General features: G+C 35.5%; 1 long non-coding RNA gene across 1 annotated transcript in view; it reads left to right on the top strand.

Moving 5' to 3' along the window:
* The first annotated feature begins 649 nt into the window (after positions 1-649).
* LOC104138984 (uncharacterized) overlaps positions 650-24,323 on the top strand; it is a 36,645-nt gene continuing 12,971 nt past the window's right edge. Inside the window, exons 1-3 of the long non-coding RNA XR_693020.2 lie at positions 650-709; positions 9,356-9,443; positions 14,388-14,473. This is a non-coding gene — a long non-coding RNA (uncharacterized lncRNA). The remainder of the gene's footprint in view (positions 710-9,355; positions 9,444-14,387; positions 14,474-24,323) is intronic.

Raw genomic sequence — 24,323 nt, forward strand, 5'->3', positions numbered from 1 at the left:
GAGTTTCAGAGTGGGGAGGGCACGGAATACACCATGCTTAAGCTCCCGAGGGTGAGATTTAAGAGTACATCCTTGGGCTTAGCTAGCTTCCTACACTATATGTGAAAATTGCCACTCTGAGATTTGTAAACTTCCCATGCATTGTCAGAAGCTGAAATGCATTTTGGATGCCACTCTGAAAGCCAAGCAGTAAAAGTTGAGGAACTGCAAGCCTGGCAGTGAGCCAGCATACTCCTTGGTCTCAGCGCACTCTGAGTCTAGATAGCAATGAGCTGCAGCAGGAGTGAAAGGCTGAGCGCATGAGGGTTTCCAACCAGAGCTGAAGGATAACAAAAAATGAAGAAAGCAAATAGCAGAGCTACTGGGGTCATTTTTCCTTACATCAGAGTATCTCTTACGTGTTCTAAAATATTAAAATCTTAGTCTATGTGGACTTTCTTATCCATCAGCTACTGCTGAAGAACTAAATTACACACATGACAGGAAAGGGTGTGTTTAGCATTTGGATCTACTGTTAATGCTGGCTCTAGTCACTGAGTATTGGCAACTCATCTTTAAGGGGAGTGGTTCTAGAACAGTCACCCAAACTATGCTTAAAAGAGTCCTCTGAGATCTGTTTAAATTAAAAGCATAGACATCCAAAGAAGTTAAATGAATGCCCAGTATGAGAAACAACCAGCACTCTGAGAAAATCATTGGACAACAATAGGTAAGTGTGTCTTTATTCTTTGTATTCATGCTTCTTTGCGCTTTTATTCTCTCATCTAAGCATTCAGCACTTCTTGAATCACTATTAAATTTATCGCAAAATCATATTTCTTTAAAATCTTTTCTAAAGTTATATCAGAAAGGTATCCCATTGAACCCAGATTGTTTTGCGGTTGTTTTTACTGAAAAAAAACCAAACATTTTAAACAGGCACATTGAGGATTTCACTCATAAATTAGAATATAAAAAAATATGGAGTGCAATTATAGAAAAAGAGATAAACCCAATCAGAATAACTGTAAGAGAAGAGAACAGGATTGTCCTTTATCTTACTCCAATTTACTTCATTGAAGTCAGGGAAATCTGAACACTGTAATGAAATGATGAATCAGACCTACTGCCTTTCTCCATTGCAAATTTAATGTTACGGAAAATGACATTAAAGTATAATATCCATACTTTAGGGCTTACCAGAAAATGACTCATGATAAACAGAGTGCATTTTTTGAAATGGCATTAAAAAATAAATTTAACTTCTCTCTCAGACTACTTCAGTATTTCAAGGTATAATTTAAGAACACATCCTTCATTGCTTTCAATAATTCTTTCTTCGGAGTGGGAATTCAGAACTTTAATAGTAACTTTCACATTCATGCATAAAGTTATGAAGGAAACTTGAAGTAAAAATGAGTATTTCTGAATACAGAAATAAGGTAACATAAGGCAAGACATGTTTTCCTTTCTTAAATTACCTTTGAGTAAGGCAATTTAAGTGACATGAAGGATATTTTAGCTTTAAGAAACTGAACTTAATTTACAGAGTATTAACTGTGTCAATCTTTCTTTGTTATAAATGACCATTTAGGTGCATATTGAAAACATTTTTATTGGCTTAAACCTGTGCAAGTTCTTTCAGAGAATTTACTAAATCAAAGAAAAAGAACTATTACTGGACTTAGAAACAATGAATGTAACTGGGAGGACTGCCTGCGAGACATCAGTTTGCCTTGGACGTGCCAAATGAAGCAATAACAGCGTCTTCTTTTCCAAAATTACAAAATCAAGTATCTTACTTTGCACTTGCTACCTTCAAAATACGTATCTCCAAGATTTAGAGAGTTTAGTTCTTTTATTAAGCTTCTGCCATAATTTAAAAGGAAAAGACTTGGATGAACTATTTGACAATTTTTTTATTTCAGAAAAAATACTCTGAAATCAATATGCATTAATGTCAGCCAAACAGCAGTTACGATTTTCTTTCTGCCATTGTTAATGTCTATTTCAGAAATATTTTACCCTTGATTTTTTATTTCCTTTTCTTTTAAATTTCAAATTTATTAACCTTGAAAATGAAATCCCTTTCAGCACTGTACAGTCACAGATCAGTTGGCTCATTCGTGCAGTGCTGGAGCAGTAGGAATGGAAAGCAATCAGTGCAAAAAGTTGCAGAGGTCTTTCCATCACTCCACTGCCAAAAGCCACTGTCCTACGTAATGTGCTGAAGAAGCATCTGCAGCTGATGAGAGTTTCTCTGAAGGTCAGATCTCTTCCTATAGGGGAAACGTGGGAAACCTCTGCAACAACAGAACAAACCACGCAGAGGCGTGGGATGACAGAAGCACCTCTGCAGGTTACTAGTCTCTTTGTCCTTCCCTCCTGCCCATAGCCCTAACCTACCCCAAGAGCAGCATTTGAATGGTGTGCTCACCCTTGTATATTGTGCCTGTATCCCCACATGAGCTACACAGATTTTAAAAAGAGAGGACAAAGCAAGAGAAGAAATTGCCATGAAAATATATTGCAACAACTAAACTCATATTTGGAACCATTTCTCATTTTAGTTCTTAAAATCAAAAAGTGTCTCTAGACTACGCTGTTCTAACTAAAATCATCGTTGGTCCAAGACACATCATTACAAACACATGAACTGAACATAGGGAGCTATCCTCAAGCACAATGGCTTCAGCACTTTGCAGTTACTCTTAACTTCAATGTTTAAAGAATTATCCCTTTCACTGAAGATCCCGTACTGACTGATCTGGCAAGCAATGCCACCTGCCGCTTCTCTTGCTCTTCTGCAGCACTAGCAAGTGTCCACCTGAACCAACAGAACTCCTATTTCTGCTTTTCTTGGCCTATACACAATTCTTCTGGGCTTATTTCTTTTTATTTCCATAAGCATTCCATATGTCATTCTAAAAAGAGAAAACACATCCCTCCTGGACTTGGGTGTAAGGTAATAAAGCATAACCTGCTCCTTTCCAGTATTACAGGGTTTCCTTTTGTGAACCTCACTCTCACCAATACCATGCAAGCTCGGTGCCACAAAAGGGAGGATGTAAGAAGCAAGAGCTGTTGCAGATCACCTAACAGCAGCCTGGCAATTGGACTCTGTGCTGTGGGAACTAACAGCAGTACTGCCACACACCCCCAGAAAGAGATCTGTTTGCTGGTACAGAATATGTGCCTGACTGGAAAGGGTGCTGAAGTAACACATTTTTAACATTCAAAGCTGCATGTTAGTAGTTACAGAAAACCTGCAGTGTTGCTCTATGTAGACTTACCATCCTCAGAGTTATTGCCTGACTTGAAATGTGGAGTGAATTTTGCTTAATTATAAATCTGAATAATGCACCTTTGACAATGTACATTTTGTCAGCACTGTAAATGATTTCAGATGAAACTGAAAAAACTGTGATAGTATTTTCCATTCTTTCAGGAACATAAGAAATGCAATCAAACACTGAATAATTTTTGGTTTCCTTTCATTCTGTTCCCCATTCTAGGTTTACAATGTCTGCAAATCTGTCTTTGGATACTTAAAAGAAGCTTTGCTATCACCTGCCTCCTATTATTAGAATTTTCTGAAACCAGTCCTTACCTTGCCATGGACACTTTCAAAAATGCCTCTCTTTTTCCTTTGATATTAATTAATTGGAAAATACTTTTCCAAGTGACAAGAACTCCCCAGATAACATGGAGATGTCAGACAGCACTCAGATACTGAAATATACTGAATAGCGCAGCTAACATATTCACTCATTTGATTGCAGATACTGGGCAAGACACAAATCTTTGAATTCTGCCTAAATTTTTTGATTACTGTATGAAAAGTAGATTGCAAATGTAAGTGCTTAGTACATTTCCCATACAGAATAGCCCTTTTTAGTTACCTAATTCATACACTTGATGAATTATGATGATTATTTTATTTCAGTATAAAAATCACAGCCATGCTAATCAAAAGTATTTAGTTAATAATAAAATAGGAGACAAAAGCCACTGGAATGACAACATAGCTAAAGAGTTCTGTGAAAAATGTAATACTATTTAAAAAGATGTCAAATGTTTGATTTTTTTTTTTTTAAACACCTTTCTTGATGTCAGTCAATATTAATCTCTAATTGATGAAATAAATGCTACTGGTGTTCCTCTTTGAAATGAATGGACACAAAATGTTCAAAAGGAATCCTTTGCAGACTTCACACGTGGCCACATCAGAAGCCTTAAGAAGTTAAACAACATCAGAGTAAGAGCGTTAATACTGGCCTAAAGTAGCGGCATTGATCTGTTGAGACTGAAACGCAGAGCAAGCATCAGAGAAAACTATGCCAAAATTATTTCCTTTTTGAAAGATATGATTATTTAATAAAATAAGAATATTCTGTGAGAATTGATTGGGAAGTCCTTCTTAATTATAAATTACATATATTACAATATTCTAAACATTAAAATTTTGTTACAGAAATATCACGATGTCTGCCAGAAAATGAATAATAAATTGTTATTCTTCTAGACAGTAGCATCAACCTACAACTACAGAAAGTGAGGCATAGTAGTTAAGATTTCTGTTTTCTGAAGTGACTGTTGATTGTAGATGTTCAATATGAGAAAGTTATACAAACTTTCAAAGTTTCAAAGTTGTTAGTTTTTCAAAGTTCTGAAAACCTAAAGGTTTCTTTAATCAAGCCTATTTGCTATTCAGTCTCTGAAAATGAATCCTAAGAGTTTTGCTCACATTCGCCAACAGACTCAGTGAAGGAGTCATGAAATCCCATTTCACAGCACAGTCAGGTCTTTCTGAACCCGTGTGCCAAAAAGCTATGCTTTAAAATGTTATAGGGTCCTTTGAGAGCAGTTAGCAGAGGCTGCCTTGGAAAGCCAAAGTGGCAGAGCGCTTAGAAGGCTCTACAAAGCTGGGTGCCCACGCTTCGGAGACACAGCCAGAGAGATAAAATTATAGAAATGTAATCTGCTATTACAACCATGGATAAACAAGGTGTCAAATTGATTGCAGTACAACATTTTGAAGCTAGAAACAGTACAGAACTGGCTTGCCACCATTTTTAGTCACCACTTATCTGAATCAAGTCACACTAATTAGGTAACACTGCTGCATCAGCAGGAATGATCATCACTTCTTTTCTGACTTTTTTTTTTTTTTCTTTAAAAACTTGACCTCATTCTCCTTGCTCCTAATTTGCTAATTTACTTCATCCCAGGCAAAATGCTGGACTTTAATTATCCAGCGGTCCTGATATAAATAGAGAACAAAGAAGGGCATGACGTTCTTAACAGATGCACAGGGCAATTATCCTAGAACCTCCTCCGGCTTGTTCTATGCCTTGTGTTTTTATAATATTGTATGCTATTCAGTATTGTAATTGCTTTTCTTTAATGGGACCTCTTTCACAAAGACATAAAGAGGATCTATTAAATAAAATTGTTCTGGTTGCATGGGAATAGTCACATGCAAATATTTTTTTCTTTCTCCTGTTTTTCCCTTGACAGAGAGATCAGAAGTTGAGGAAAGCTGGATAATTCCTCAGATTCTCAAGCCATTTGAGGGCTGTGAATTTTTCCAGCCCCTATTCTGAGTAAGCCACCTGTCCATTTCAGTTGGCCAGTTGTTCAGCAACCCTTCCACCAGGCAGGCACCACTCCTCTAGCGGTCCCTTCCCTAGCAGCACTCTCCCTAGGAATCAGACCCCTGCTCTCCCAGGAAGCCTTTAGCAGTCTGAAACTTTTGATTTCAGCTTCTTTATAGACTCTCCATTCTTTTGACTTCCATATGTATCATGCTTTCAGAAAGCTTTCATTTTATTTTGCTTTTGTTTTACTTCCTAATGTAGACTGAAAAAGGAGGACAGCAATATTAAAGAGATTTTAAGAAGGTATTTCATTGTTTCTGAGTGGGAAGTAATTTAAGGAAAAATTATTTTCACTTTCCTCACAGTTCCATATTCAAAAGAGGGTTCCACATTCAAATGAAGGCTCTGTAGAAAAACGTGTGAATTCTTTAGCTGAATCATACCGTTTTTAAACAGTGGAATCGACACCCACGCCAAAAAACAAAAAAAATCCCTCAGCATTGTGAAATTATGAATCATGAGTTAGAGCTTTCATCCAGTAGTTAATAATGTTATTTATTAGAGTTTGCTTTAGACCGCAATGAAACTGCAAACCAGTTTCATTTAGATGGGCCAGAGGACACCTTGATTAGATTAGAGTAAACTCATGAAGGACTATTAGGCTGAATACTTTTTAACAATTAGGCTGAATACTTTTTAACAATAAACACCTTTATGGTAACCTTAGACTTCATGCTTTCTTGAGGATAATGAACAGTCCAAATCAGTTTTCTTTTTTCTATTATAGTATACAAGTTTATTGAATGGGATATAGAGTATCCCTCAGTGAAGCAACTGGTTTCCGTGGATACCACTAAGATTATATTTCAGAATATTTTTTCTTGTGATACAAAAGCTTAGAGGAGCTCTATTTGCCTTATTAAGAAAAAAATATTGTCTTCAGTATTCTTGAAGATGTCCAATATTCAGATAAAGGAAAAGCAAAAGTAGTAATCAAAGACAGGGAGTATTCAAAGGCAAAAAGTCTTATGAAGACTGTTGGTCTTTTAGTTTAAGATACTTACAGTAACAGCCACAATAAAAGTTTTTAATGTGAACATGGACAGAGAGGATGTGTGCAATTGTAATTATTTTAAAATTATAATATGGTTTTAAGAGCTTTCCTTCATGCATTTAAAATATCTTTTCTATCTTGTTAAAATCCAGAACAATATTCTACATGATAGATCTACTTTTCTTGACTAAGGTGTACATTGACATGTTGACTATGAAAGAGTTTAAAAAAAAAAAGCCAAAAAACTGAGGGAGGAACAAAAACTAAAAATTCCAAATCAGTGTATTTCTTTTTCTACATAAAGCTGACATTAAAATTCTTTAACGTCTTCTATCCAAGAGCCAAGTCAACAAATGCTTTAATCACAACATTCTGGAGTAGAAAATTTCTGTATGCAAGACTTGATTAAAAACAGGATTTAAAAAAGATTAGTTAGCAATGGATGGTTTTTATACTGAAAACAAGAAATCATATATTTTTCTATTCTGTCTTCCAATAATTAGGTGTCCCAGCCAAACTTTTGTCATTACTTTACTTTATAGTACATAGACTCCCTCATATTTCTGCATTTCATTATTATTCCAAGAGAGAAATATTTCTTCGGATACAAGTCTAACTATGATCTTTCAATGATTCTGTTACCATGGTTTCACTTACTAAAGTCTTTCCTTCATTAGCTGTCTTGCAGTAACCTCTACTTTTATCAAAATTGTTAAACCATAGGCCTTCGCCCCATAAAGAGTAATAAATATTCTAGTGACGTATACAATTTCCTACATGTTTTTGAATCCAAACAGCAGACTCTAGAATTTTACATAGGTCTCAGAAGAAATTCTGTTTTTTGGTTCCCAGTGAGTCACTGGAAAACTAGGCTTCATCTCAACATGCAAAAAAAATCCTACTTGAAAGACTTACATTAAGCATTGAGGTAGAAACTTTTGGCTTTGCAAAAGTTCACATCCTATTATTATAATTTTTATTATTGTTTTATTCTAATGAATTTGATTCACATTCAAAGCTTACTATGTTGCCATTAAATCCCCTACATGTTTAAAGAACACATTTCTGCCCATTTTGTGTTTGTTCAAGACGACTGCAATGTTAAAGTATATTTGTGATTTTATCTATAGAAGTAAATTTCTCTAGTTTACCTCTTTCCCTAGTTAATCACTCCTAAGACTCCCCTAAACATCTATCCAGTTTACCAGATCTAGTTCAGCTAGTGTAACAAAGTTCCTTTTTGCCTTTCCTGTGTATTGCTTGCTGATTAATAACGGAGACAGCACTGTAAGACTACCTGTCTGTTGAAGGCTGTCATATTTCTTGATCATTCCTCAGTTCCTATTCCAGACAATGTCATGATAAATTCTGTAGTGATCAAATTTCTGTTCTTTCATTAGGGCTCCCTTATCTATATAAACATTTCATGCTCTATCTTTCACAATGCCCAGAGGTTTAGAGTAGTTTTATGTAATTTTTGCCACTTCTATCTTTGATCTTGATCCCAGCTGGTTCTTTTATAGTTAGCCAGAGGCTTGGGGGTTTTTTTGTTTTGCTTTGTTTTGTTTTGCTTTGTTTTTTAACTTCAAGTACAAGTTTCCTCTCATGCTTCCTGCACTGAATACTGACTGAAAGGAAGGGATAAGGAAACATGAGACAAGACTGCACTGATCTGTAAAACCTACTGCAGATAAGTAGGCTGCTGTATAGCTAATATTCTGCCAGGACAAGGCCAAAGAATACGAATAAACAAAACTCAGGGCCATCTGTCTGTTGGGCTCAATATTGTTTTGTTCATTCAGGTTCATATGACTTCGAATCACGTTTAAAAAAATCATGTACACATTTTGGTGAACACTTAACAGAGGCTCACTTGCATTTTAGGGAAGTTGTTTTCTCTTTAATAGACTATGTACTTTCTTTATAATTTTTCTGGCCTACCATACGAAAATATATACATATTCATCATTACCATGTATTTCCTTCTGTGAAAAAAGTCAGTGAAGTGTTCGTTATCATGGAATACTGACACATTTGATAAACTACAACTACATTTGATAAAGCAAAATTGTAACGTTTTACAATGACTTACAGTATTAGTATTTACACAAAGTAATAATAATAAAAAAATTACTTTTGAATGAGACTTACTAGAATTAAAACAGATCTTCACATATCATTTCCATACTTGTAGTCAGTCATTCTGTGCTCATAATTCTGAGAAATGTTTAATTCATTGGTGTTGGCAATATGAAATATAACCTTAGATTATTAACTTAACCTTCACCATTTTGATCATTTGAATTTCTACATTGTTACCTTATTAAACTGAATTGCAGTTAAATGCACCAAAGCTTAGAAATTATGCCAAGTGAAGTTTATTACAACATAGCAGTGCTCGCATCTTAGTATAATCATTTCATTGGGAATGATATCATTTTTATACCAAAGACTTTTTTTTTTTTTTGCTTCAAATTAAAGAATTCACAAAAGGAATTCCTTTCAGGAGAGCAATTTTTTTTTTTTTTTTGCTTCAGAATAGTTTGTTTTTCATTCCCCAATTTTAGTTTACGTTACTTAATATGGAAAATCCCATTTAAAAGTAGAATTATTTTAATTTTAAATGATATAAATGCTTTATTTCCAGAATGAAATGTCATCAAAATGGCCATGTTCCATGGAAAGTTTAGAACTCACCAAAATTACTTTTTCTCACAAACAGCACTTCAAAAAATATTTTGGGTCTACTTCAAGCTATCAAGTTTCTAGTACAAATAGTTGCAAGAAATGTACTTAATTTACACCTCAAGGTAAGTGAATTCTATTTTTGCTTAATGTTTAAGTTACAGAATGTTAAAAAAACATCTTTTTCTGAAGTGAACCTAAGAACACACACTGGTGAAATAATCTACTAAATTCAAACAAATATTTGGGGATTTTTCCCCCTGATATTTTCCAACTCTAATAGGCGGCAGCTTTATCATCACTACAAAATAAAATTCAGACTGTTACTGAGTAGTCCTGTCTTCTGAAAATAAAAGATGTTCTATTTTATTTTCCTATCATCTCCAGTAGTCTGAAAACTATTAACAAGTCCTAAGTTAACAAGAGAATTAAAGAAGCCAGTTTGCTTCTGCAAACTGCATTCAGACAACCTAAATTGTTCCTCAAGGCCACTATAAACCAGTTACTTCCCAACTCTTCCCCTTATCATTAATATTTCCTATATTAATTCTTTCTGTATTAATTCAGCTCTATTTCCCTTAGAAGCCTTCATTTTATTTATAACACCTCACACTGCCACTATTTACCAGGCTTTCTGCCAGGGGCACTAAGTTGGTAACAACAGATTTTGTCGTACACTTTTCTCAGTAGAGTATTAACCTGAGTTTTTCCTCCCCCTCCCTGAACACTACTTCTCATGAAATTTGTAGGAACTTAATTATCTCTGGGACTTCTATCCCTTTGTCAAACCTGGTTGAAATTGGCCAACAGGTTCAACATTTACTGAAGGGAGCTAGGGAGACCAGACAGAAAGCACAATCACGTAGATACTATTTCCTTAGGACACAAGGCTAAAATAATTGCGTAACAAATGGTTTGAAGGAAACTGCCTCATGAATGTACCAATTATATTACATACAAGTGATTTGTTTTGCATATATTATCATAAACACACTGTTTTACCCTTTGCAAAATCTCATTTAACCGCATTCATTTTAAAAGAATGATTTCTGCCTGAGCTTTCATTTTGTGGAGCACTGAAGGGAAAATGTTCTCTTATCTTCAAATATTATTAACTGGAAGTAAGTCTAACCTATGCTTTGAGGTTCTTATTGCAATTTAGATAGACAATTAGATACACAATACCAAAAACAAAGAGAACTTGCTAGTAGAGATTTTTCTCCTGGTGCCCCAGGTGACTGCAGTAGACTTCCTTCTGTGCTCAAATGATTAAAAACTATAATATCCTTCAAAGCCATTTTAGAAAGCTATTTATGATTGCAGTTTCAAGCAGTACAACTTTTTAAAAATTAGCTTATGAGATTTATATAGGATTGTCTTTTACATAGGAAGATAGGTGATTGTCATCATTTGTCATAGTTATTCTACTTTTCAATGTTGGAAACTTGCAGTAGAATAAACCAAAGCCTTTTGTCACGTAACAGTACCTGTGAAGAAGAATTTCATCCCTGGAGATTTTCAGTACCTTCAATAGCACTTCTATGATATGCCTCACTATAACTAAGGAAAAAGTTATATTTCTATGTGATCACAAATCTATCCTTCAGGATAGTGCTAAAAATGAAACGCTTTATGCTGTGAAGTTATGTTAAAAAACTTCTGTTTAGATGTTCAAAAGAGACAGAGAGAAGATGATAAAAGACTATTGTTACTTTCGTTGCATCCAGATGTTGTGAGCAACTATGCTCATAATGTTTTTACAAATAGACTTTCTACAAGGAGCTTTAATGATCTGGTCATGTGGGACCCATTAAAAAGTTTGTGATGTAGCCTGTGATGTTTTTTTGCAATAGCTTGCATGGTGTAAGATGGAAAATGGTACTGAACGTGAACAAGAACATCTCTGAGGGCTAAATGACATCCAGAATTAGAGATATATAGCTATATTAAACTTAATTCCAAAGTATCTTCAGTATCATGCATTTAGAATTATTTACTCAAATGTTGTTTTGTCTTCCATTTAGGAAACACTGCGAAGAAGGAGCCAGAGTGCAATAAAGAATAGAATAAAGAATATTGCACCCTCCTCCCCCAAAAACAGAAAGGAAAAATCATAAATGCAAATTCATTTGCTTTTCCCTAATTTGTAATTGCATTAGTCAATCACGGATAGATTTAATCGACTGAAACAAATACTGTCCAAGTTCTACAGGACCCACTCTTAGATTATTTCCTAAATTCTTACTCACATATGTGCATCAATATCTATGATTTTGGGATGTTTTGAGAGCATATAATCCTGCCAAAATATTTTCATAATCACTAGAAATCTACTTAATTTTCTTTTGTTAAATGCCTACTTCAGCACACAGTATGCTGCAGGCCACTAACTGTTCACCTTGGATAATTAGCTTTTGTTTAACAGTGTTGCTGTATGTTTTTGTTGGAGTTATATCTGGGCAGAAGACCTTGGTGTGATGTGAGGGGATGACCCTGTAGAATGCTCTTGCTTAACTACAGCCCCAGAGTCAGGATGTTAATTGGCTACAGAAAGTAATGTATACGGATTAATGGAAACAGTTTCCTCTGTTAACTGAAAAATTTATGTGGTAATTAAACTTAATTTAAGAGAATAAACATCAACAGTTTCAGTAAAATAACATTTTTTTCAAGAGACTAAACACATTAAGAAATACCTAAAGGTCAATTTATGCAAGAATAATGTGTTATCCTTACCAGTTTGTCACCAGGTTGTCACCAGACAACTCAGAACACATTTATCTTTTCCAAAAGAAAACTTCTGGGAGATACAATAACCAGTTCTTGGAAGATAAAGATGAAGACAACCAGGCCATACTAACAGTAGAAAATGTGCATTTTTTCAGAAATCCCAGATTTCTGTAAAGTTATAGAGAAACTGGCACGCCAAAAAATTAAGAAATTTTAGTTAATCAGAAAAATAGGCTGCTTTATTCTATGGAAATAGACGTCTCACTGAAGTCTCTCCTGTTTGAGAGCGCTGACTCCTTTTCTACATGCACAAAAAATTATTTCTGTGTCATCTTACTACAAATTCAAACCCAACCAACTGATTAAAATACAGAAAATACTGTCCTTACCTCATGGATCTTGGTCACCCAGTGTCACCATAATCTAGAGAAGGTTGTCCCACTCAGCCTCTGTCTGCCTACACAATTTCTGTCCTTCTTCAATTGTCAATACAGGAAATTGCATATTGAACAAAATGTTTGTTCATATATTTATTTTAATTACATTTTACTTTGGAATTTATATGATTGTTGATTAGAACTTGACTTTGAAGTATGGATAAATTATATCTCAATGTTTTTAAAGGATGCAATCAATGGGTAAACCAATATCCATACAAAATGTTTCTATATAGATTTCAGTTCGAAAAGTAATTTCAAGCAGGCTCCATTATTAGAGCACATGTTGTGTACTAAGGTCATTTCATTCAGCAGAATGCAGCGTTCCAAACTCTAAAATCAAAAGTCCTTTCATTATATTTCAATTAAACCATACAAAACAGTACCAGAGTGCATCTCATTTTTCACAAAAGAGTCAGTAGGGTAATCTGCACTAGCAAAATCCTCTACTTAGGTTGGATTTCAAAGTGACAAGGTACCACAGATAAAATTTATCTACCTTATACTGTACTGTGAACACTCTATGGCCTGCATAACATCTGACTGATGTTACTTAGCTACGAAAAATATCATTATTCGAGTTGGCATAAAAGCTTATAATGCACATTTTTTTATAGAATGTTTAAATATTAACTAGGCACTATATTTAAATTTTTTAAAGTCCCTTTTAACCCTTCTGTAAAAAACATTATTTGACTAACTGCTTGAAGACAAACAGAAAAACAGACATTAACGACACTGTTCGAGGTCTGTTCAAAACACAAGCATATGGAAGGTTATGAAATAAACAAGAACGTATTCACTTAACACATAAGTGAAAAGTTTATCTAAATGTCAGAGAAATTGTTGCAGATGTCAAACCAACTTTCTGATTAATTTCAAAGTGCTCCACAGGAGGATCCTTGACTTTCTTTTTCTGTTTGATCTTTGAAGCCATTTAGCCTCCCTTTCCTCCTCAATCCTCATTTCCTCCTCTTCTTTCTATTTTGAGGGGAATAATGAAACAGAAAAAATATCTTCCCTAAGGAAGACTTGAGTCAAATACTGGAAGAGGATTATAGATCTGGTCAAGAGGGAAATGTTGGGGAAGACTATCAGGCCTGTCCAAGTACCACATTAAAAGACTCTTTTACTCCACTTCGCTCTGCTAATCTTTTCAGCCATTGTTGATTTTATGCATAATTTCTACACCATGACAGGCTTCAAATTGAAACGCTAATATGAATTTGAGAAATTGATACAACGTTTTCATAATATCCAAATAGTGTTCTACAAATCATCAAAGAGTTTCTGGCAGATATTGAGGCAATTGCAATTTCCCTACCAGACTATAAGCAAATAGGATTGACAGTACTTTGATTTTCAGTGATAGTATCCTGTCCTTCAGGTAAGCAGGAAAACTACATTCTCACCTAACAACGGTGCACCAGTATCTGAAGCAAATCTGAATTTGCTTATACAGATTTAATTCTTAATTTGACCATATGCTTTACTAAGTTTGAAGGAAAAGGAAAAATTCTCTAGTGATTTGGTCCTTTTCACTTCAGTCTATTCCAGTAATCTTAAATTGCAACTGTAAAATACAACCTTTTTTTATTACTTAAACATTAATAAGCCCAAAGGGTAATTTTTTCATAAAGGCATAATTTATCTATTTTAAAAGCAACAAAATCAAACATCAAAACTCTGGTAAGCTGATAAAACAGTGGCCAAAAATAAAACATTTCCATTTATTACTATGAAATCTTCAAAAAGAAAGTCATGGGAATTTTCAGAATGACACGCATATGTTATTAATCTTTTCATCTTCTCATCCAACCCTGTCAGCCTATGTTAAAGAATAGTTTGCATAAGAAGAACTTTCTTTGCTAAAGAAGCTTGCTCTGTTTTGCTTTTCTCTAGGCGTTCACTTTGGCCACTGTCAGAGGTAGGATGCTCAGCTGGATGCACCTTTGTTTGATCCAACTGCTTCTCATTCAGAACCAATGGTGAGCCATTTGTTTCTTTTAATAATAGATATGTTAATGGGACAGTAAACTTCATTCAAATAACAGATAATATTTCTCTAATATTCCTCTACCAGCATATGGAAATAATCCAGAGGCTAAGAAGGCAGTTCATAATATTTCTAGATGCTCTATTCTCCTTATCCTTTCTTCTGTTCTGCTCCCTGTATCCAAGGTAACATCCAAAGGGATGTAAAGACGACCAACAGGTCCTATTCCCAGAAACTTTCCTTCTTGCTGCCCCACAGAAAAGCTGCGGACCTACTGTCCGGAAGTTCACGGTACAGCGGCTACGCTGTTCAGCATGACACACAGACACTTCTTTGAGGATCTAAGGAAGCTGACAAGCTCCACAGTCTCATTTAGGACCATTCCAGCTCCAATAACTGCCCAGAGGTGGTAGCGAATAACGATGGTTCTTACAAAGTTACTTTCTATGTTCCATCCTTGCGCTATGCTTCAGAGCTGCAGCAGAGTGTCACCAGCTAAATACTCAAAATCAGAAAACATAATGTTTCTTTATCCTAACACATTAACTGGTATTTTCAGTTTACTGGTATAAATCCCTTTATTTCCAATTAAAGTAAATGTTGGCAAAAATAAATCTCTCAAAGGAAGTGAACTATACATCCTTAATTTAATGGTGTTTTAAGTGCTTGCGTGCTAGACATGGAAGGTCAACATCTTTAACATTACCCTACATGCACAATAGAAATAAATAACGTTCTTAAATCTAGCTAGTTTCAATTCCTAGAAATTCTTGTATCTAATTTTAGAATATTTTATCATCTAATAGTGAAATTTTATGGAGTACAAAAGCATTATCTTTAATCATCGTGTCAGATACACTTTAGAGATGTTCATTGCAAGACCATAAATCTATAAATTTTTGTTCTTACCCAAGAATTTTTCTAGTGTGTGCAATTCCTTACAGCTAAGAAAATGTAATTTAGTTTTAAAGAGAAATAGCATTGATCAGACTACCGTCAAACAGCACTTATGACTATTTTAGGAAGCAACCTTTGGTCGAATTTATTGGGAAGGTATTGGGTTTTCTGCTTATAAATCTTACCTTTCTAACACATTTATTTGCTGATTGAAATTATGCAAGAAAAAAGGGTCCATACTAGTAATTCCACACCAATATGTCCAAAATATCTAAAAAAATAAAAATACAGGGATATATATGGTAAATTTTAAGTAGGCTGATTTCAATTTAGTTAGCTTTCAATGACAATAAACATTTATTTAAGATATCTCATACTCCCTTTCTACATTACTGCTATTGTAGGTCCCATTCAGCCTTTGAGTCGCACATAACTTCTTTTGATTACAAAAACCCCTTGTACAGAATCTGATTTTCAGCAAGAGCAGAGATGGGGAAATGCATTACTCTATTCATATTGCTAGGCAAACACATACATCCCCATACAATTTTGTAGAAACTACAACTGCTGTCTTCAGTGTCTGGATTTCTACTGCTCATCACCAAGTGAAAAGTAGTTGGGCAAAACATTCACAGATTCGTTCCCTTCCCTAGAAGGCATCTTTTATGCAGAACTTAAAATGCCCATGCCAACAAACCTGTAAGCTGTTCCATTACTTAATAAACTATTCCAACATTATCATAATTACCGTCAACTGGCAGGCATACAGTTCCTGCCTTTGAAATTAGGAAGTATTTGAAAACAAAAACAAAAAGAAGAAAGAAATGCCCAAAACTCTGCTGAAGGAGTAAATAGCATTTTACCATTAACCTCACCAGCAACTGAGACTGCAGAAGGTGTACAGTTCTTGTCTTGTCTTTAAAAAGGAAAAAAGTGAGAAACCCCCCAAACTCTGCGAAAGGAATAAATAGCATTTTACCATTCTTTTACCCACAAAATGTCATTTTTCATCCAAGAGAATAGTCGAACTGAAAAAACTTAGATAATATTGTCAGTCTTAGCTAGCTGTGTGTGTGTGTGTGTGTGTGTGTGAAGAAAATATAAATAAAAGGTATGGGTACTTGGTGCTAATTAAAGCGCTCTTGTTTGTCTGTCACAGGTAACATTAAGACTATTTCTCTAAAACACCTCAGTTTATGAGCCCCAGATTTATTGCTTCTACTTCCCACCTGCACCCAGTTTTAAGCCATAGTATCTCTTACAGGGTAATCACACAGATACTGTGTCAGATAACGTTATTAGAATGAAAGAATTCTGGCACAGATCAAACGCGACGAAGACAGCGATAGGCTCTTCAGGAGAGAGTGGGTTGGAAGGTGAGGAGGAGGGGTTGCGCTCTGTGCAGCCCAGTAGCTGGAATGCACAGTTTCATTTTGGGGCAGCTGAGGGGCCAGGTAACAGCTTGTGAGAAAGATCAAGGACCAACACAGTGTTAGTGTTGTTGACCAGCTGATCAAGAAGAGGAAGCAGATAAAGCCTTCTTTAGAAATTAGTCAGCCTTACCTCTATCCTCACAAAGATTATGCAGCCAATCCTCCTAGAAGATGAAAGGCTCTGTGGGCGAGAAGAGAGTAGTTTATGTTGTATAATTTGATTTTAGCAAGGCTTTTAACTTTCTCACACAGTATCTTTACAGCCAAATTGGTAAGATACAGACTGGGTAAGTGGATAACAGGGTGGATAGAAAATTGCCTGGACTGTGAGTTAGGCTTGAAAGGTTATGATCAGTAGTACAATGTCCAGCTGGTGGTCAGTTACTAGTGTCATCCCTCAGGGATCAATACTGGGGCCAGCAGAGGTAAATGGCTTAATTTAAAAACCTGGAATATGGGACAGATTGTACACTCTGCAAAGTTGCAGATAATACCAAACTGAGGTATATGCTGTAAGGGCTGCTATTCAGATGAACCTTGACAGGCTGGAGAGATGCACTGACAGAAATCCCTTGAAGCCCAACAAAAGCAAGTGTGCAGTGCTGCACTGGGAACAGAATAACTCTACACAGCAGCACTAGCTGGGGCCAGAGGGTTAGAAAGCAGCTTTACAGGAAAGTACTTTGGGGTCCCGGCAGAGAAGTCAAACATGAGACAGCAACATGCCTTTGTGGAAGAGACAGCCGAACGCATCCTGGGCTGTCTTAGCGTAGCCAGCAAGTTGAGGAAGTGTATGAAGTACATGCAGCCTTCAGATGAGAAGGTGAAGAGGAGATCTTACTGCTATCTACACCTACACAGTGGGAGGGTAGAGAGAAGACAAAACCAGACGCTTCTTGGAGGTGCGTGGTGACAGGACGAGAGGCAACAAACAAAAGCTGCAACACTGAAAATTCCAAGGAGGTGTAAGGAAAGCTGTTCTCACCATGACGGAGGTCAAAGACTGGAACCAGGCCCAGGGAGTCTGAGGGGGCTCTCTCATTACCCATACATACGTGCATGAGGAACTAGCAGCCACGAGCAGAATGCCTTCAGGAAACCTCAGTGACAGAGGTAAAGGTGTTGTAAGGGGGTGTGGAGGTGAAAGGGAGGCAGAGAACAGTGTACGTCACCAGTTCACACCAAGTACTGGAAGAGAATCCTAGAAAAGGCAAGACTGCAATTTCACAAAATATTTGATAGAAAGTATTCCCATAAGTGCAGAGAAAAGCAATGTAGAAAATTAACACCAATCCCTCCATTCTAGGTTCATAACATCCAAGTAACATCGGATCATTCAAGTACCCATTTAACTACCTGGCATACAAATGCACATGAAGACTCTGGAACATGAATCTTCTCGTAGAAGGGGGTGCTGCTGAACTCCAAACATACTATTGGCAATAAGGCAGAAAAAAAAAAGACAAAGAAACCCCTAAGAGATTAGTATGCTTTGACCTTTCATTGTTTTTCAGGTACATGAACAAGAAAGTAGCCTGAGAGTTAAGGAACAAAGCCAAATCCAAAACTACTGAATAATGCAAAAAAGCCTGGTCAAAAATTGGTCAGTATTTAAAAATAAAGAGTGAAGTTGTACAGTTTATGCCACAGGGGTTCTTTTGCTAGTCAGTTTAGTGCACAAAATGCTTTCAGTAAGTTGAAATTTTTGAGTGATATTTGCTTGCTCCTGTATGCCCAGATATTACAGGGCTTCCATGAAAAATTATTTCTGATTTTTAAAATATACTAATTATTCAAAGGTGTTGAACACAAAACAGTATTATGGGAGAAATTAGGTATTTAGGGCATGAACCATAAAAATAACTATTGAAATTCCAAATTACATATTTATACAGTAAGAGCACATCAGACTGAATATAATTGCAAATTAGTTAGACATTGCAGGATAGATAACTGCAGGAAAGATAACTGCAGGAACATATTTATACCTTATAATTTAGAAGTAAATTATAACTTTAAAGAACTGTACTGTTTTAACTGTAATGTTTTAAGAACATTACTGGTTTATGTACAGTCTGGCTACATCCTTAATTTCATCAGAGTATCTGCATTTTTAGCATTCACTCCTGTGGCACAGCTTTTTATTTGGTATCGCTATGGAACGGTATAAATTGTGATCGTTAAAATTTGGGGTGCTTGATGTTAAAAAAATTTGGCAGATCGCATTCATTGCAGCAGTAACAAAGAAGGATAATAAATAAGGAGTAAAGAACATACTTATGCCTGAAAACGAGTGAATGGAGGACAAAAAGCAATGGAGAAAATAGTAGATAGATGAGACACTTCATCTTTATATAGAGCTAGTAAATGGGGAGGAAAAAAAAAAAGGTAAATTAATGAGGAAAAACCCCCACAAATCGGGGCCAAGTAGAGCCAACAGACAAAAAAGATGCTACTATTAGAGGTGTATTATAAGGGATTTTTTTCCCATAACTCAAGGAAGTTTAATAGCTAACAGAGTGGAAGCATTTCAGAAAGATGAGCTTGGGACTATTGTCAGCAGCGTGATTAAAAGCTTCATGTCCACATAGTAGCCAGCATATTTTACCTAACAGGGTTCAGCATCTACTTCTATTACAGTGAAAGTCAGTCTTCCACAGATGCATTCAAATTACTATCTGAGTTATCTATGTATTTTCTTAAGCTATTTAGTAGTGCACTTCTGATGAAAAAAACTCAGTACAAAAGGGAAAGTTTTAAGCTTACTAGCCTCTTTGGATGAATAGACAAGAGCAGGCCATTCAAACCTGTGGAAAAGTGTTTATTTTGGATGACATTAAAAACTTCCAAACACTTGAGGGTTTAGTCTATGCTTCATCTCTCTACTATTAGTACTATACAGAGAAATATGGTTCATAATGCAACAAGTTATAAAAAATATTTTACCTTTTTTTTTTTTTTTAAACAGAACATAAAAGCTATAACTCTTCAGCAACCACTGCAAAGAAAATATCTATAGTTTGGTCCCATATTTCATTATAAATGGCTTCGCTTTATTCAGTAGCTATTTTTAAAGGAAAAGGGCAATCCTTACAGAGATATGAAGTCACTTATGATGTTTAGGGACAAGCCATAACCTTAAACTAAAACATGAGTTATGCAGTAAACAGATCCGTCTAGCTGTTGTTTCAAGAAACAAGCATGCATATGCCTGCATACATAAGTGGTGGTGATTTTCAAGGAAAGAACCTAAATGTATCAATTTAACAATGGAGAATCTGACTTCTAAATAGAACATTAGAAATGACACCTGTGGCCAGATGCTTTAAAATATATATACAGACATATTTTCAATTTTATTGCTCAAAGAAGTGTCAAGAGACTAACATGGCATGTGATTAAAACCTAGGAGAGCTGAGGATATAAATGAAGTAGGAATTTGCTTTAGTATCATTGGTGGTTCAGCTATTTGTGTAATTTACTCTAGCTATTATCTTATCTAGAATTTGTGCTCTCATGATATTCAGAAAAATGTTATTTAGAATGTGAACCTCTGAAAACCACGACTTCTTAAATTGTAAATGAAAAAATGAGGCAAAATAGTGTTAAGACAATAGATCAGAGCAAGGCTACAGTGCCATTTCCATGAGGGAGTCAGTACTGTACTTTTTTAAAAAAAAAAAAAAAAAAAAAAAGACAATTTTCTTAGAAGAGTCTCATCATTTTATATAAAAAGTTGAAATGATCACTGTGCATAGTCAATGGGAATTTTGCCATCGATTTCACTGGGTTAGGATTTCAATTAAACCGGATGCAAGCTATGTTTTGCGATATCCATATTGAATTAAGATTTCTTATTTCAAAAGCTGTATTTAAGTCATCCCTACATAAAATTAATATAGTAGAGAATGGAATAAAGTTTGTTATTTTATTAATGAGACAAAATTAAAAGATTAAGGCTAAAACCTTATGCTTAAGATAATTAAGCATCTACATCAAGGAAAGAATACACCTTTCAGCACTTACCTCCTTTATCTCTTTTGATTTTTCTTGTACTTTTCCCCCCGCACCCTTCTGTCTCCATACTTCACTTCTTTCATGGTTTTAATGGCTTAAATGCAAATTCCAGTGGGAAAAGTACACTGATACAAGCATACTCCCATTAATGAAAAATCAAGGCCTTTAAGCTGCACTGTTCAAGTTTTGGCTGAAGTTTATTTATATACTATGGCTAATGAACGTTTTTCCATAGGATGAAAACAGTTTCAGATGCTTATTGTGTTAGTAATAACAAATTCAGCTGGACAAGAAACAAATAAGAAAATGTTAAGTTTCAGTGAGCTGGCATTTGATGTACACAAATAACATTAAAACTGTCATTTTCTACAATTCTGAACAAGCAATAGTAAACATGTGTTATTAATAATATCACAAGCAATGCATGTTTACAAAGGGAAAAAACCAGATCCCTAATTGGGCAGTGCATTCAAAAGTTGCTGTGTTAAGAATGATAAGCCTCTTGCTTTTAGATAGGTTATCTTGATTGGCTGATGATGCATTTCCCTCGTCCAAAACTGCACCAGTCATGCCATCCAGCAACTTTCACAGAAACCATATCCAATTAAAACTGAGAACAAAAGGAAGGAAAAATAAAATTTTATATACTATACAAAAGTTTGGCTCCTTTTTAATTAAAACTACTTCCAGAAACTAATGTTAAAAATGTGTATTCATTCTACACACGTATTTAATGGAATCAGCAGTGCTGTTTAATCAGATGCTGGAGATTTAAGTTGGAAATAATGAATATCAGGTTGGGAAAGTAGTCAAATATTCTTTACCTGCTTCTTTCCTAGAGTTTGTTAAATGTATTTTTAATGCAAATATATCAGTATGCTTTCTTCTCTGCTGTCCTTGATGAAGATAGTCTTACAAGGGTGAAATGCTAGCCTCTCCTGCTTCTTCCCTGCTGTGCAAAGAGAACTTTTTAGTTGCAACTATCATATTATGAATGATGCCTACCTAAAACCGGCAGGTCTATGTCTTACAGATCACTTGCTTTTAATTTAAAAATATTTTTGGTAACAAAACGCAGCAGTTCAGAAAACTGTTGTATACATAGCTGAAAAAATAGAAGCTGAATATTTATGATGCTCTACAGAAATATTCCTTCAGAAGAACTTCTTGTTTGCAGAGGGAGACTGGCTTCCTGAGTTACAGAAGGCATCCTCTTGCTTTTAATGGCAATAGTGTCAAATTTTTTATTGCATAAAGTATTAATTACTAATTAATTCTTTAATACATTAAGGGGCAGACCTAGCACTCCATAATGTCATGTGAATATTTTCTTTCCAAAATTCAAGTTATGAAGAGATTCTTCCAATGGTGAATTAGTTATTGACTTTAAACTCAAAGGCAATACAAATGATCTTTACTTGCATTTTTGCCTTCTGAATGTATCCAATTAAAACAAGGCAAGTTATTTACTATTAACATATAAAGACCAATAATAGTTAGAAAATAAAACATACAGGGTATTCTTCAATCAGGTTCCCAAGTATTACCATCCCTCCCTCCCATACCAGTTCTTTCCATTTTCCTTGAGACTTATGCAGGCTCTATTTTAAATAAAATGATTATTCAGGAGCAAACAAACACACGCCCATATACCACAGTGTGCATCACATCATATGCAGATTGCTTTGGCAAAAAATTAAGTGTCCAAGGACCAGGTATTTTAAAAGGTATGTAAGCTCCTAACTCTTAGCTGCTTACATGTGGATGTATGGCCCATGAAGACAGTCTTTCTCAGATATCATTTAAAATCCAGATCCTGAAAGATGCCACCTACTTATGCCCATATTATGTCTCATCGAAAATAAAAGAAAATTCAGCTAGTTTTGAATTTAGGGGACAGCAAAATTTGACAAACTTTTACTTTATCAGAATTAAAAAAGGCAAAGTTCTTCCCAAAGCTGTTTACTTTCAAATGTCCTTGTGAAAAAGATGGCTCTTTGTAAATGTTTCCAGAGGCATATGTTGCTCATTTAGCCTTTAACCAAAGTTCAGCTTAATGCTGCAAATGGTAATTCTCTGGTACCTTCCAGAAATTAGAAAAACAATACACAAAACAGGAACTAAGGCAACAGTCACTTTCTATTAAAGGTTACACTGAATTGTATAGTCACAAATAGGTTTCAGAGAGTCTCTTAAGACCAGGAGCGCGTATAGTACTTGTAGTCAGTGTCCTCACAACGAAGACATTTACAATCTGAAAAGCTATTTTATCTAGGTATCATAATTTTAGGGGTCAGCAAATAAATGAAACCACAAGTGCATCTTACTGTAAAGTTTCTAATATCATATTTCTTAGTCTTCTATCTTGACTCTTGGATTGTTCTTGGATTGTTCCTAACTATGGGCAATAGACCCATAACAGAGAGGTGGGAAAACAAGGAAGAAGAAACGATGTTGTATTCAGGATCCCTAGCAAACCATTTGTCCCCTACTGTATTAAGGGAATGGGCCTGCACACAGCCTCCAAGCACGTTCTTATGCTCACCAGAGCCACAGGCCGCAAGCTAAATTGTTGCGAGGAATCAAGCTACAAATTGTTGGCATTCTGGCTTCCAGAATTACTTTAAGCATCAGCTTAAATACACAATATAGTTTGTTTATTGACTGAGCAACTGTAATTTACAAATATATTAGAGATAGCAACCACTGGGAAAAAGAAAAGCTGTTAGAGCTCTAGGATGGTGTTGTCACATCAGCATTAAAGTAGCAAAGACTAAATTTAGTCTACAAACAAGAAACTGGTTTATAACTCCCAGGAGGGTGAGATTCTGAAGCAGCCTTCACTGGGTAAGGGAAGAGGGAAAAGCAGGGAAACATGACAAAGGAAGGAATACATTCATTTGAAAATGAAGCTTGATAAATTTAAAGAATCAGAATCTATGGCATAGTTGTCCGCACTAGCGAGTGACCAGACTCAGCACAGATAGGCCTTCCTGAGCCTGTATTCCCAGCAAGATTAAAGGGTTTGTTGAAATCACTTTGCGCCTGGTGAAGCGCTGTCCAGTGGGACTTTAATTTAAATGGATGTGCACACTTAAGGAAAGGCAGATGACAGTTGGGAGGAGTCTGCAAATGAGGACAGGTTTGTCTATAAATGGGTTAACAAGTAAACTTTGCAGCTTGGCTGAAAATGAAACAACCCCCAGGTTGTGCTGCAAATTCAATGAACAACACAACAACTCTATCTCCGCAGTAAATGCTGTAAGTATACAGACTGGAAAGAAAAATGAGTGTCATGAAGGTAATCCCTGTACCAATTCATCAGGTGATTTGGTTGCTTGCTTTGGTTTGTCATCTTTTATATTTTGTACTGCTCTAGCTGCATGCCTTAAGCTGTTCTGTAAACGCTGCTCCTCTTAAAGAGCAGGGCGTGAATGATGTAGCATTTGTGCCTTAACAGCATCGTTGTGCTTTTAAACCGCTCCGGAAGCTCTT

The sequence above is a fragment of the Struthio camelus genome, chromosome 11 (assembly GCF_040807025.1).
Source record: "Struthio camelus isolate bStrCam1 chromosome 11, bStrCam1.hap1, whole genome shotgun sequence".
NCBI lineage: Eukaryota > Metazoa > Chordata > Aves > Struthioniformes > Struthionidae > Struthio > Struthio camelus.